The sequence below is a fragment of the Mustela erminea genome, chromosome 1 (genome assembly GCF_009829155.1).
Source record: "Mustela erminea isolate mMusErm1 chromosome 1, mMusErm1.Pri, whole genome shotgun sequence".
NCBI lineage: Eukaryota > Metazoa > Chordata > Mammalia > Carnivora > Mustelidae > Mustela > Mustela erminea.
In genome coordinates, this window is record NC_045614.1 from 75,191,221 (window position 1) to 75,204,620 (window position 13,400).

The following is a 13,400-nucleotide window of genomic DNA, read 5'->3' on the forward strand; positions in this document are numbered from 1 at the left end:
CAAAGAAGAAGTCAAACACTCACTCCTTGCAGATGATATGGATACTTTAACTGGAAAACCCAAAAAACTCCACTCCAAAACTGCTAGAACTCATATAGGAATTCAGTAAAGTGTCAGGATATAAAATCAATGCACAGAAATCAGTTGCATTTATATACACCAACAAGACAGAAGAAAGAGAAATTAAGGAGTCAATACCATTTACAATTGCACCTCAAACCTTAAGATAGCTAGGAATAAATCTAACCAAAGATCCAAAGAATCTGTACTCAGAAAACTATAAAGTACTCATGAAAGGAATTGAGGAAGACACAAAGAAATGGAAAAACATTCCATGCTCATGGATTGGAAGAACAAATACTGTGAAAATGCCTATGCTACCTAAAGCAATCTATACATTTACTACAATCCCTATCAAAATACCATAAACTTTTTTCAAGGAAATGGAACAAATAATTCTAAAATTTATATGGAACCAGAAAAGATCCCACATAGCCAGAGGAATGTTGCAAAAGAAAAGCAAAGCCGGTGGCATCACAATTCCGGACTTGAAGCTCTATTACAAATCTGTTATCATCAAGACAAACAGACACATAGATCATTGGAACAGAGTAGAGTCCAGAAATGGACCCTCAACTTCATGGTCAACTAATCTTTAACAAAGCAGGAAAGAATGTCCAATGGAAAAAAGTCTCTTCAACAAACTGTGTTGGGAAAATTGGACCGCCACATGCAGAAGAATGAAACTGGATGATTTCCTTGCACCATGCACAAAAATAGACTCAAACTGGATAAAAGACCTCAATATGAAACAGGAATCTATCAAAATCCTTGAGGAGAACACAGGCAGCAACCTCTTCGACCTCAGCCATGGCAGCTTCTTCCTAGAAACATCTCCAAAGGCAATGGAAGCAAGGACAAAATGAACTACTGGGACGCCATCAAGATGAAAATTTTTTGCACAGCAAAGGAAATAGTAAAAAAAAAAAAAACCAAAAGACAGCCGACAGAATAGAAGATATTTGCAAATGACATATCAGACAAAGGGCTAGTATTCAGAATCTATAAAAAACCTGTCAAACTCAACACCCAAAGAACAAATAATCCAATCAAGAAATGGGCAGAAGACATGAACAGACATTTCTGCAGAGAAGACATCCAAATGGCCAATGGACACATGAAAAAGTGCTCAACATCACTAGGCATCAGGGAAATACAAATCAAATCCACAGTGAGGTACCTCTTCACACCAGTCAGAATGGCTAAAAAAAAGTCAGTAAACAACAGGTGTTGGCAAGGATGCAGAGAAGAGGGAACCCTCCTACACTCTTGGTGGGAATGCAAGCCGGTACAGTCACTCTGGAAAACAGCATGGAGGTTCCGCAAAAAGTTGAAAATAGAGCAACCCTAGGACCCAGAAATTGCACTGCTGGGTATTTATTTGCCCCAAAGATACAAATGTAGTGATCTAAAGGGGCACATATACCCCAATGTTTATAGCAGCAATGGCCACAATAGCCAAACTATAGATAAAGTCTAGATGTCCATCGACAGATGAATGGATAAAGAAGATGTAGTGTGTTTGTGTGTATGTGTAATGGAATATTATGCAGCTATCAAAAGATGAAATCCTGCCATTTGCAATGACATGGATGGAACTAGAGGGTATTATCCTAAGCAAAATAAGTCAGGGAGAGAGGGAAAATTATCATATGATCTCTCTGTTTTGAGGAATTTGAAAAACAAGACAGACGATCATGAGGAAAGGGAAAGAAAAATAAAACAAAGCAAAACCAAAGAGGGAGATAACCTTAAGAGACTCTTGGTCCTGCCAACAAACTGAGGGTTGCTGGAATGGTGAGAGGTGGGAGGGATGGTGTGGTGGAATGAAGGACACTGGGGAGGGTATGTGCTATGGTGAGTGCTGTGAATTGTGTAAGACTGATGAATCACAGAACTGTACCCTGAAAGAAATAATGCATTATATGCTAATTAAAAAAAGAAAGACCTAATAACGGTGGTCCCTTATATAAGCAATGGGTCAAATCATGCCTGCTCCTTAGTCCTTGGTTATTTGCAATTCCCCTGTGTAGGAAAGAATGAGTCAATGAAGATGGGGCATCAGACTCCAGGGATCAGAAGCAGCTTAACCATTTGGGAGCTTGTGAGAAATGCAGAATCCTAAGTGTATTGAGTTGGAAATGTGCATTTCTGGATGATCCCTAGGAGATTCAAATGCCTATTCAAGTTTGAGGAGATGTGAGCCAGAGCAGGTGCTGACCCCTGATTTGAGTAATTCTAGGGAGTTTATTCTAGCTTTTGTGCTGAAGAAAGAGCATTTGTGGGGTAAATATGGGCCAGTTGAATAAAACTTCTCTGTGATGAGGTGAGGGATGGGGGGGGAAAAAGCTGATGTTAATAAAAGCCTTGATAGAACTCAGAGTTATCACCAACAACCTCCACGAGGCCTGGAACGCAGTACACATCTGATATATAGAGGCACATCAACTGGGTGAATGAATAAATGTTGTGAATGGGAGTTACGGTCTGAAACTAGTTCTCATTCATACCTAAGCTCCTGTTAGTGCACCACAGGACCTCATCTCACTTGGTGATAATGTCTTAGATAAATTATTTTAACTCTTAAGTTATATGTGCTAGAGTAATTAAATAAATACTCAAAACTTCTTTTAAAAATAACAAAAATAGACCCATGTCACTTGTTACTTGAGTGTAATCTGAAGAAGTCACCAGTGTTGCCTATACTGTTCTCTGCCCTTGCTGCCTGTGTGAGTGTGTATACAGAATAAGGCTACAAAAAAAGCTAGAATCAAGGAAGCAGAATTGGTGGAAAGGGGATTCTGCATGCCCATAAATTAGATGAGCTTAGTCTTGGGCTTAGTGTCACTCTAATGTCAGCTGCCAATTATATTTCAAAATAAAAAAGCTCAAGCATGAGTACAAGGGCAGCTTGGCATGGCATGTATAAAAGGCCCATCATATATGCCCTTTCCTCATCTATCCGTCAGGGATCTACTCTGCACTCTCACACTTGTTCCTCAGAAGTTTGGAGGTGAGCTACCAAAGCAAACTTACTAACCATGCTCTATGACCCACTCCCATAACCAAAGAAGAGAGCGAGGGAATTCAATTACCAAGTTGTTTCTTTTAATTAACTTTCTAATTTTCTCCCTTCGAATCCCTTCTTCTTTTCCTCCCTCCCAGCATGTTATCCTAAAATGAACTTGTTACACAGCAGTGTACCACAAAGTGCTCTTGAAAAGCTGGGCAGAGAAGCTATGAGGTTTGTGTTTCTCATCCAAACGGAAGCCTCCTCTGTAAGTCCCACTAACTCTTCTCTTGCCACAAAATTCAACCTATGTGAGTAATAGGAGTATTACCACCCACTAAGATGAGTCAGATAGGGGAAATAAAAGCAAAACGAGAATGGAGAAAAAGAACAAAATAAATCAAGAAGTAGAGTCGGGGGAACAGAAAGTAAAACTAAAATGTAGATGTTATCTCCTTTGTACCATGTACTATATGCTGGGCGGTTGACATGTTGATCCCTGGGGAAACAATGACGTCAGGTCTTATTGGCCTTGTGCCCATTCATGGATACAGGAAGAAACAGAGGCTGAAGCAAGGTGGCACAACTAACCCCTAAACTGCAAGCTGCTTAATTGGCGAGTTCAGGATTTGAAGCGAAGTCCTCATAAGCTCTTTCCAAATGCATCACACAACGAACTACTTTATAAGCCTACTTTGCAAACTTCTGTCAGTAGCTCCTGAAGCCAACAGGCACAGTTCTCAGAAATCCCTTTATTCTGAAGTCAGGGCATCGAATAAAACAGTCCCACAAACAGATTCAATGCAGTTCATTCAGTCTGGTTGAATTTTCAGTAGAGCTGGGTAAGTGAGGTTGGACAAGGCACCCCCTCCTGCCTCATGCTTTGGTCAATTATCTTCATCCATTAACATGCTCATTCTTTCATTGAGTAATGAAATTCTATTTAAGGCACTTTGCCAGGCACATGGTATATAGGCATTAAAAAGAGTAATCCTGGGGCGCCTAGGTGACTCAATTGGTTAAGCATCTGCTTTCAGCTCAGGTCATGATCTCAGGGTCCTGGGATCGAGTCCCACATCCAGCTCCCTCCTCATAGGGAGACTGCTTCTTCCTCTCCTCCCTGCTTATGCTCTCTCTTGCTCTCTCTCTCTCTCTCTCTCTCTCAAACAAATAAAATCTTAAAAAAGAAGAGAATGGTTCCACCTCCCACTCTTATGTGTTTTTAGAGTTGAGATGAGAGATGGACATGAAACAAATAACCATACCAATGAATCTACAATTGGGCCCTTGAAAGAAAACAAATGCATATAATATGGAATCTAACAATGGATTGCTCACCATTGAAAGTTAAGGAAGCAGTAGCAAGAAATGATTTGCATTTCTTAAAATATCCCCCCAACAGGTTTCTGCTGAAGATTGAATGGTTGTGGAGAAGGTGGGCTGCACAAGCAGAATCAGGACAAGATTTAGGGGCTATTAAAGCAATCCAGACAAGTGGTGGCCGGTGATAAAATGGAGGGGATAAAGTGGATGATTTGAATTATATTTTGGAGGCAGAATTAGCAGGACTTGATGATAGATTGGCTGGCTTGGGAAGTAAGGGAGATACAGACGACAAGGCTTACTACTGATTTTTCAGCAGAAGCCAATGGGTGGTGAAGATGTGATTTACTGAAGTGGGGAGCCTGGAGGAGGATCTAACTGAGGAGAGGGAAAATTAAAATATTGGTTGAGTCAGAAATGCCTGCGAGACATCTAAGTAAAAATGTCAAGGAGCAGTTGGATATACTAGGCTGGTGCTCAGAAAAGAGGCTAGGATTGGAAATATAAAGTAGGAAGTCAACAGCATAAAGATGTGATTTACAGAGATGGTAACAGACAAAAATGCCTAGTGTAAGTAGAAACCAAGGGCCCAGGTTTGGAGCTTGAACAGCTTCAGCATTTAGGTGACACGTAATAACAGGAGATTGCAAAGGAGGCTGCAGGAGAATCAGAGAGGAAGGAGGGACTGAAAGGGGAATAGGATGTCTCAAAGCCAAGGAAAGAAAGTGTTCCAAGAAAGGGAGAGAAATCCACCGTCACATGCCACAGACAATGAGAATAAGATGAGAGCTTGCAAATGTCCAGTGTGCTTTGGAATATAGGTATCATGATCATGATTTTCTTCAGGCAAATAGTGGGGAGTGAAGCCTGCTTGACTGGTTGAAGAGTGAGAGAAAGAGAAGGAGGTTGAGAGAGTGTTCACAGGCCTCCTTGCTGTTATCTTGGTAGGAAGGAGAATTACGAGACAGGTCCACTACAGAGATGGTATGAGGTCAAAAGAGTTGTTTTCGTTTGTTTTAAGATAGAAGATACCATGGTTTTTAATCTTAGTTATACACTAGAATCACTTTGGGAGCTTAAAAAAAAATACCAGTGTCCGTTTCTCACCTCCAGGAAAGTAAATCAATATATTTAGTAATGTGGCCCAGGCGTTTACACGCAAGTACATACCCAAGTGTGTGCAGGTGTACATGTATACATGTGTGTTCCTCAGCTGATTTCAGTAGGAAGCCAGGAAAATACAGAAGATTCATTCAAGCTATTCAACAAATGCTTACTTCTTGCACCCATTATGGGATTGTTCTTGGAAATTACAGATAGGGACAGAAAGCAGAAAGCAAGAGATCAAAACTTCATGAGGGCAAGGAGATAATTTATAGAATAATGTTCCTGAAAAGTGGAGGGGTGAGAGAATCTGGAACACATATGCAGGGCTGCCCTTACTGAAAGAGGGATCCTTCCCTTTGGTCATTGCAACTTGAAGGCAGAAGAAAAAAAGGTCCCTCTTGGTTAATGAGTGTTATTTATTCATATGTACTGAGTTACTGGGCCTGTGCTTAACACATAGCCTGTGCTTAATAAATATTTGTCAAAATTAATTAAAAGTATGTTTAAAAGGTGTAATGCTTCACAGATTAGAATGGGAATTAACTGATTAAAGCATCTATTAATACATTTTGACTCTAAAGAACAATACAAATGCCAAGGGGTCCGCGTCTGGCTCCACCATGCTGCCATCCAGCCAGGCGGCCCCCGACCTCACGACCGCTTCTGTTCCAACATGGCTCCTTCTCTGGCTGCCTCTGTTTCCTTCCACCCCCACACATTACACAAGATATTACAAAATCACAACGCTGATCTCCAGGGCTGAACTTCAATGCCAAACAGAAGAAATCTCTGTGAGGGAATGAAATACCTGAGCTTTCTCTGAATCAGGGAGGGAATGGGCGAACTCTGAGAAGAATGCATTTCTAGAGCCATCAGGCCAGCAAGGAGAGGGTTGCCTCTGTACAAAATATCACTTCTACAGAAGGCTCCACAGCAACAGGGGTGCTCAGACCCCGTGATACAAAGTTCTAAAGAAAGAATAAGCCACCAGACATGAAATATTTCACTGAGCTCTGTGTTTTCTATACATATTCAGTCTCACTAATTCAAATGAAAGTGCAGAGGTAAAAAATGTCTTGAGCAACCCCGAAAAACACTCTGACTGTAGAAATGTACGTTGCATTTCTGAGTTTTATGGGACGGTATGCACTACATGCAACCAGGAGAACAGAATGAGATGCAAAGCTGCTGCTAAAGAATAATGATGCATTTATTACAAAATACAATGACTTCAATTTGGTTTCAATTTGCTTCCTTAATGCCAAAGAACCAAGTCTAGGAACAGGAACCTCTGCACCTACCTCTGGAGAGGGGTAGCCTAGGGAGATGAGTTCAGCCCCAGCTAATAATGCTTTATGGTCACTGATAAAATATTCAAGAAAACACTGGTGAATGGAACCCGTCGCAAACCCCAGCCCACGTGGCTGGACGCACACCAGCCTCACTCCCTCAATTACATAATTAAGCTTGGCAGCAGGTTCAAATGAATTAAACCGGAATGTCACTGTTTTCTCCACACCCCAGTCCTTGTTTTTCTTCCTTGTCAGTGGTGAAGGCCGCAGCAGTTCTGCAATTAGTGGGGAGCAGAGCATTGAGAAAAAACCAACTCTGTGCTAATTAGGTCATTCGCCAAATGCACTCATTCCATTGGCAGATATGATCAATGTTTTCATGAAATACCTTAAACTTGTTAATTTAAAATTTTTCTATTTTTATTGAGCCACAAGCCCAGTGACTTTATAGAGAAAATATATATATATATATATATAGACATATACACACTTAAAAAGTGTAACCGAGTTCCACAAACAATGGATTGGCCCCAGGGGGTTGCATCTGTAGGCAACTTCTGTGCGACCTTTGCCATTCAACTGGACCACTGTGTGACAATCCCTTTGCATTTCATTAAAAGTCTCTTTGCTGAAATAACATGAAGGACATGGGGAGATGGAGAGGAGAAGGGAGCTGAGGGAAATTGGAGGGCGAGATGAACCATGAGACTGTGGACTCTGAAAAAAAATCTGAGGGTTTTGAAGGGGCGGGGCGGGGGCGGTGGGAAGTTGGGCCAGCCTGATGGTGGGTATTGTGGAGGGCACGTATTGCATGGAGCACGGGGTGTGGTCCATAAACAATGAGTTCTAGTACACTGAAAAGAAATTTAAAAAATAAAAAATTTTTTAAAAAGTCTCTTTGCCATCTTCACCAGCCTGTTTGGTACTCCTCTGTTGTGCTTGCTTTTTAAATTTTCTATTTCTCATTGACCAACATTGGGATTGTACTTTCTGCAGGGGGAGGGGGCACAGGGAGACATTAAAACCAGAACTCCTGGTTCAGATTTGTGGTGGCATCTAGTCAGCAGAGAGAAACTTGCTCTCAGAGTGAACTGCACACTAAATCTCACAACATTTGCATTGCTCTTCCTTTTTAGAATGGCTGTCGTAAAAGCCCACTTGAAACACAGATGGCTTGATGTAACACCCAACTCCTTTCAAAGACGATCCAGCTGTGAGTCAAATGCGATTTTTAAACAGAATAAGGGAACACTTTGTCTGGGAATTACACCATCAACTGAAGTTCCACTCAAATTGAACAGTTGAAGATGTTTAAGGATTGCCCTCCCATCAATCCCCCCACCTTCTTTTTAGGCTTAATGATATTCTGTGGCTGTCCTCTGACCTCAGAGCAGAAACCCAGAGCTTCGGGGACGGAAGGTGACTTGGCAGAAGTGAGGAGTGGTTTGCAGACTTCCTACAGGTCTGGTGGAGTCCAGGTGGCTCCTTGCCTCCACATTTCAGCTAATTCCTCTTGCATCTCGAAAATGTTGAGTGATTGCTGAATGTCTTTTTCTTATTTTTGCATTTCCTAATTCTCTGCCTTATGTGATCAAAAAAGATGTTTGCAAGGTAGCACTGATAAGTTCTTCACTGTTTGTATATTTCTAAAACCAAGCTAACCAGAAACCCCAGTCATGACTTCAGTAGGTTCATGGTGATTAGTATAACGAAGCAAGTATACTACAGAGGAACCAGAAGAGCCATATGGCATAATTTAGATGAGTGAAAAATAAAGGCAAAAGATAAATCCTGTAAAATGCAAAAGCCAGAGATAAGAATGCTAATTTTGAGCGAACTAAAATGTAATCCACTAAAATCTGAAATCACCTATGCTTTGAAACATCTTCAGAAAGTGATTTGGAATGATTTTATCCAGAAGAAAAAAAAAAAAAAAGAAAAGCTTATGTATTTTCTCTGCAAAGGGCTGCAGCCCTCAGATGCTTAGCAAATAGAGGTAAATAAGAAGGGTAACAATGTCCTGGATATGGTAAACAGATTACTTCACTAGATTCCCCTGTTGTTTGAATTTAATTACCCAAACATTTTGATATTCTAGTGCCAGAAACACTAAAATGAGAGATCAGTTTTTGGAGGTTTTAACTGTTAGGAGGAACACTTTTATTTTCTATTTTTTAATTTAAAAGATTTAACAAATTTAAAAGATTTTACTTATTTATTTGACAGAGAGAGATCACAAATAGGCAGAGAAGCAGGCAGAGAGAGAGGGGGAAGCAGGCTCTCTGCCTAACAGAGAGCCTGATGCGGGGCTTGATCTCAGGACCCTGAGATCACGACCTGAGCCAAAGGCAGAGGCCTAACCCACTGAGCCATCCAGGTGCCCCAAGGAGGAATGCTTTTAAATCATAATGTGACTTTCCTATTATTTCATTTACTGAACATCTACTATGTGCAAGAAAGATACCTTGCTAGATGCTACAGAGAAAACTAAGACACTCTATTATAGTCCCTTCCGTCAGGCAGCTAATGGTCTAGCAGGGTAGATAAGGAAATTTAAACACAATACAGTCTTTTTTTTTAAACATTTCATTTATGTATTTGAGAGAGAGAGAGAGAGAGCACACAAGCAGGGGGAGTAGGAGAAGGAGAAGGAGAGCCTGACTGGGACTTGATTTCGAGACTCCAGGATCGTGAACTGAACCAAAAGCAGGCGGTTAACCAACTGAGCCACCCAGGCATCCAATAGAGAGTCTCCTGACACATAGGGGGTTATAATAGGTGAGCATATGCAAAATGCCATGTATTCCATCAGTATAGTACACATGATTTTATGTATACAGTTCTGCTCATCAAAGCTGAATGCCTGATTCAACATGCCCTAACCCGTTTTGTGTGTGGCTTGATGGTAAAATTATCCAATTTTCTAAATTTATGTATGCATGTATTATTCTCTCTCTCTGTTTGCCAGTTTTTGTGCATAGCAGAAATGAATTAAGTTAAACACAAAGTATGGAGAAGAATCAGCACCACATAAAAAGTGGAAGGAAAATCCCAGTATTCCAACATGGTAAGTATTTCTTCCAGGTGGGGACAAAGTCAATACATTTTGCACAAATGACAAAAGGGAGCACCAGGAAAAGAAATTAGGTCCCATATGGCATTTCCCGGCAGAACAGAACAATTACAAAGACAGACAAAGTTAGGAAGCAAAGTACTTAGTAGTATGCCACTTGAAAATGGGACACTATCTCATCCCATTTATGTTGCACAGAAAGTCTTATTAAACCAAACACAAATTCAAATCCCAAAACTCGCTTCCCTACTCACCCCGTTCAATTGATTTTTAAATGAGAGAAATTGCTTCTTTATACTGAATAAAGTCAAAATTAAGATCAGGATCATCATTTATAGGCTTAGAGAGATCACTATGCTTTATTACGATTAAAGAAACTCACTGATTTGCCAAGGTCTTCGACTAGACCAACCATTACTTTATTGTAATATCACAGAGATTAAGGGAGCAGTCTGCTTGGCTGTAAATGGGCAGATTAGCCTCTGCGAATCATCTTGCAAAGCTTTCCTTTACTAACAGGCAGTGTTCAAGGATACAAAGAAAATACATGTCTTGTGTGAACCTTTGGTCCTAATGTGTCTCTGCCATCCACAGCAGTGGGAGGTACAAACGTGTAGTGCTGTGTGGCTGCAGGAGCCAGCCAGGGTACTGATAAAATAATTCCATTGAGTTTGTAACTATGATGGAAGCAAGCTGTAACTGAACACTCTAATTATAGCTCTACAATCCCAGTGCACAGTAGGGTAGGCAAAACTAGTTATGATTTCATTCCTGAGTGCCCGTCCTGCCCTCCCTCTCCTTGCTCTGGTCTTACAGACGTGTGGAACTCTACTATTCCTCTATCAGAAGAGCAGAGATGATGGTCTCAATGTGTGAGAAGCCATGGAAGGACAGTCCCATGCCCTCATCTCCCAGCTCCCAGGTGCTTTAATGCACAGGCACACTCAATGGCTCCAGCTAATGGCCTAGGAAGCATGTGTGTAGTCTTTCACATCTTTCTAGAGTAGAAACAGCCCCGAACCCATGGCCACTCATCTTAAGAGGATGGATATTTTACCAGAACTAGGCAACCACCCAGAGGAGTGTATTAAGTAGCTCAGTGCAAAAAGGAAGGAAGAGGAGGGGAATCCTACATACAGGTCGACTCTTTTTAAGAAGGACGTGTTATCTGTGGGTCTCTGTTTTGACTACATTTTACATTCTAGATATTCCCTCCACTTTGTTGTCACCTCATCTAAATTTCTGCACAAAGCCTGGCATTCCTTTAAACTTTTGAATTTCCTGGGAAAGTTTCCATGCATGATTTCCTCCTTCTAAACCGACAAAATTCACTTTGAAACCCTCAGGAAGCTTCTGTTTAACGAAAAGTCATGCATTTTCTATTTTAAACCCGTATTTTACCAGGTGCAGTCTTCAGTCGTGTGTTTATAGGCCTTATTCCAAATATTTTAAGTAAATGTCCATAAATACTGTCCCTAGCAGTATGAAAAATGGTGTTTTTTAATCCTACTAGACCCCAATTACTTCTTTTCATCCTACCTGATATAACAAATATGATTCTAGTTCTGTATTCAAATTTTAAAAATAAAGAAACTTATGTATACATGTAGGTAACTGAGAGTAAGAAAATGCATAGGGTAAAAAAATAAATAAATAAAAATAAAAAATAAAAAGCAAACCAACAAAACCGTATTCAATGAAATAAATGTTAAGTTCCTTTCTACCTAGACCTTAGTGCTATGGTTCATTTTCCCAAGAAACTCTCCTCTGATTCTTTCTGATGTTCTAATTTGAAAAAGCAACCAAAAGTTAATTTTGTGCTCTACTGTTATATGCATTGGAAGCACTTAGGGGATTATAAAGTGATAAAAATTATTCCTGCTATCAGGGGTACCTGCGTGGCTCAGTTGGTTGTCTGCCTTTGGTTCAGGTCATGATCCTAGGGTCCTGGGATCAAACCCTGTGGTGAGCTCCCTGCTCAGCGGGGAGTCTGCTTCTCCCTCTCCTTCTGTCCCTGTCCCTGCTCGTGTACATTCTCTCTCTCTCTCTCTCTCATAAATAAATAAAATCTTAAAAAAAAAAAAAAACGATTCCTACTATCAAAAAACATGAAATGAAAATCACTGTAGTAAAAATTTTATAAATGGCTCCCCAGCTATTTTCTCCCTAAAAATGAATAGTAGTGTTGTTTTCTTCTAATTTTAAAAGTTATACAATTTTATTGAAGAAATTTCAGTCAATATGGAGGGAAATTAAGCATGACGCCATGGCTCAAAAATAAACAAACTGTTCATTTTTTTCTTTTATTTTTAACCCAAATAATATCAGATTATGCAGTTTTATAATCCGCTTTTTTTTTCTCTAAATAAGGCATGTGGTTACCTTTCCTGATCGATAAATATGGATCACTATAATCTTATTAATATATTATTTTCAACATCCAATTGCCCAGCTCTTCCTTAAAGATTTCTGAGTTCTACATTATGACTTAGCCAACTGATTTGCAAAACTGATCTTATTCCAACATTTTTAAAGATTTTCAAAATTAATAAAGTAGGAATAAGCAATACTCTTAAAGCCTCCTAGACTTAGAGAGTGATTTTTTCTGAATTTTTTGTTTCTTTGAAAGATACTTCAAAGACCGTAATGCATGCAAACCAAAGATCTCAGAAGCCAGTTAAATCAAATTCAAATAATGCGCTCCTGAAATACAGGAGAATGGAGGCCCATTTTCCTTCTCCTTGCAATTAGGTTGGACCCATCTCAAAGGAATTTTGGAACTATATTGGGACCTTGAGACACAATTTCAGATCTGTGATTCAGAAAGGATGCCAAGAATTTCAATAGTCATGTCATTATACTCATGACTGTGCATTTATTTAGAAGTTGAAAGTGAGTTTTTGTTTTGTTTTGTTTTGTTTTGTTTTGTTTTTTTTACTCAACAATGAAAGATATGTCTTCCCTAAGGAAATTTTACTATAGTATGGAAACTGGTATGTGAGCTGATGGTACTAGCTCTTCTGTGTCCCTTTCATAGCTGGTGACCTATGGCTTGCAGCTCAGATCTTCTCTCTTATAGGGAAGACGTGTTTGATGAGTCTTAGTTGACTAAAGACAATGGGATTTCAATGATCCTAGGATATGCTGGTTAAGACACCGCTTAGAGAACTATGACCAATGGTTAAGTACAATGTCCTAACTAAGGTCAGGACCTGGATCCCTAGAGAAATGGCCCTGTAATCAGAGATCAGAGGGGCCTCCTCAGAGAGGTTTTCTACTTTATTACTCTCTATCTGGTCTGTGAACCAGCAACAATGGATCACTTGAGACTTTGCAGAAATTCAGAATCTCTCACCCACTGTGGGGTGCTTGGGTGGCTCAGTTGGTTGAGCAGTTGACTCTTGTTTTTGGCTCAGGTCATGATCTCAGGGTGGTGAGATCGATCCCCGCACTGGACTCTGCACTCAGCAGGGGGTTTGCTTGAGATTCTCTTGTTCCCCCTCTTTCTACCTCTTCCCCTGCTCATGCTCTTCTT

The 13,400-nt window shown here is 40.2% G+C and overlaps 1 protein-coding gene across 12 annotated transcripts in view; it reads right to left on the bottom strand.

The window, feature by feature from the left end:
* RBMS3 (RNA binding motif single stranded interacting protein 3) overlaps window positions 1-13,400 on the bottom strand; it is a 712,557-nt gene that overhangs the window by 416,584 nt on the left and 282,573 nt on the right. The gene's annotated exons all lie outside the window — the stretch shown is intronic.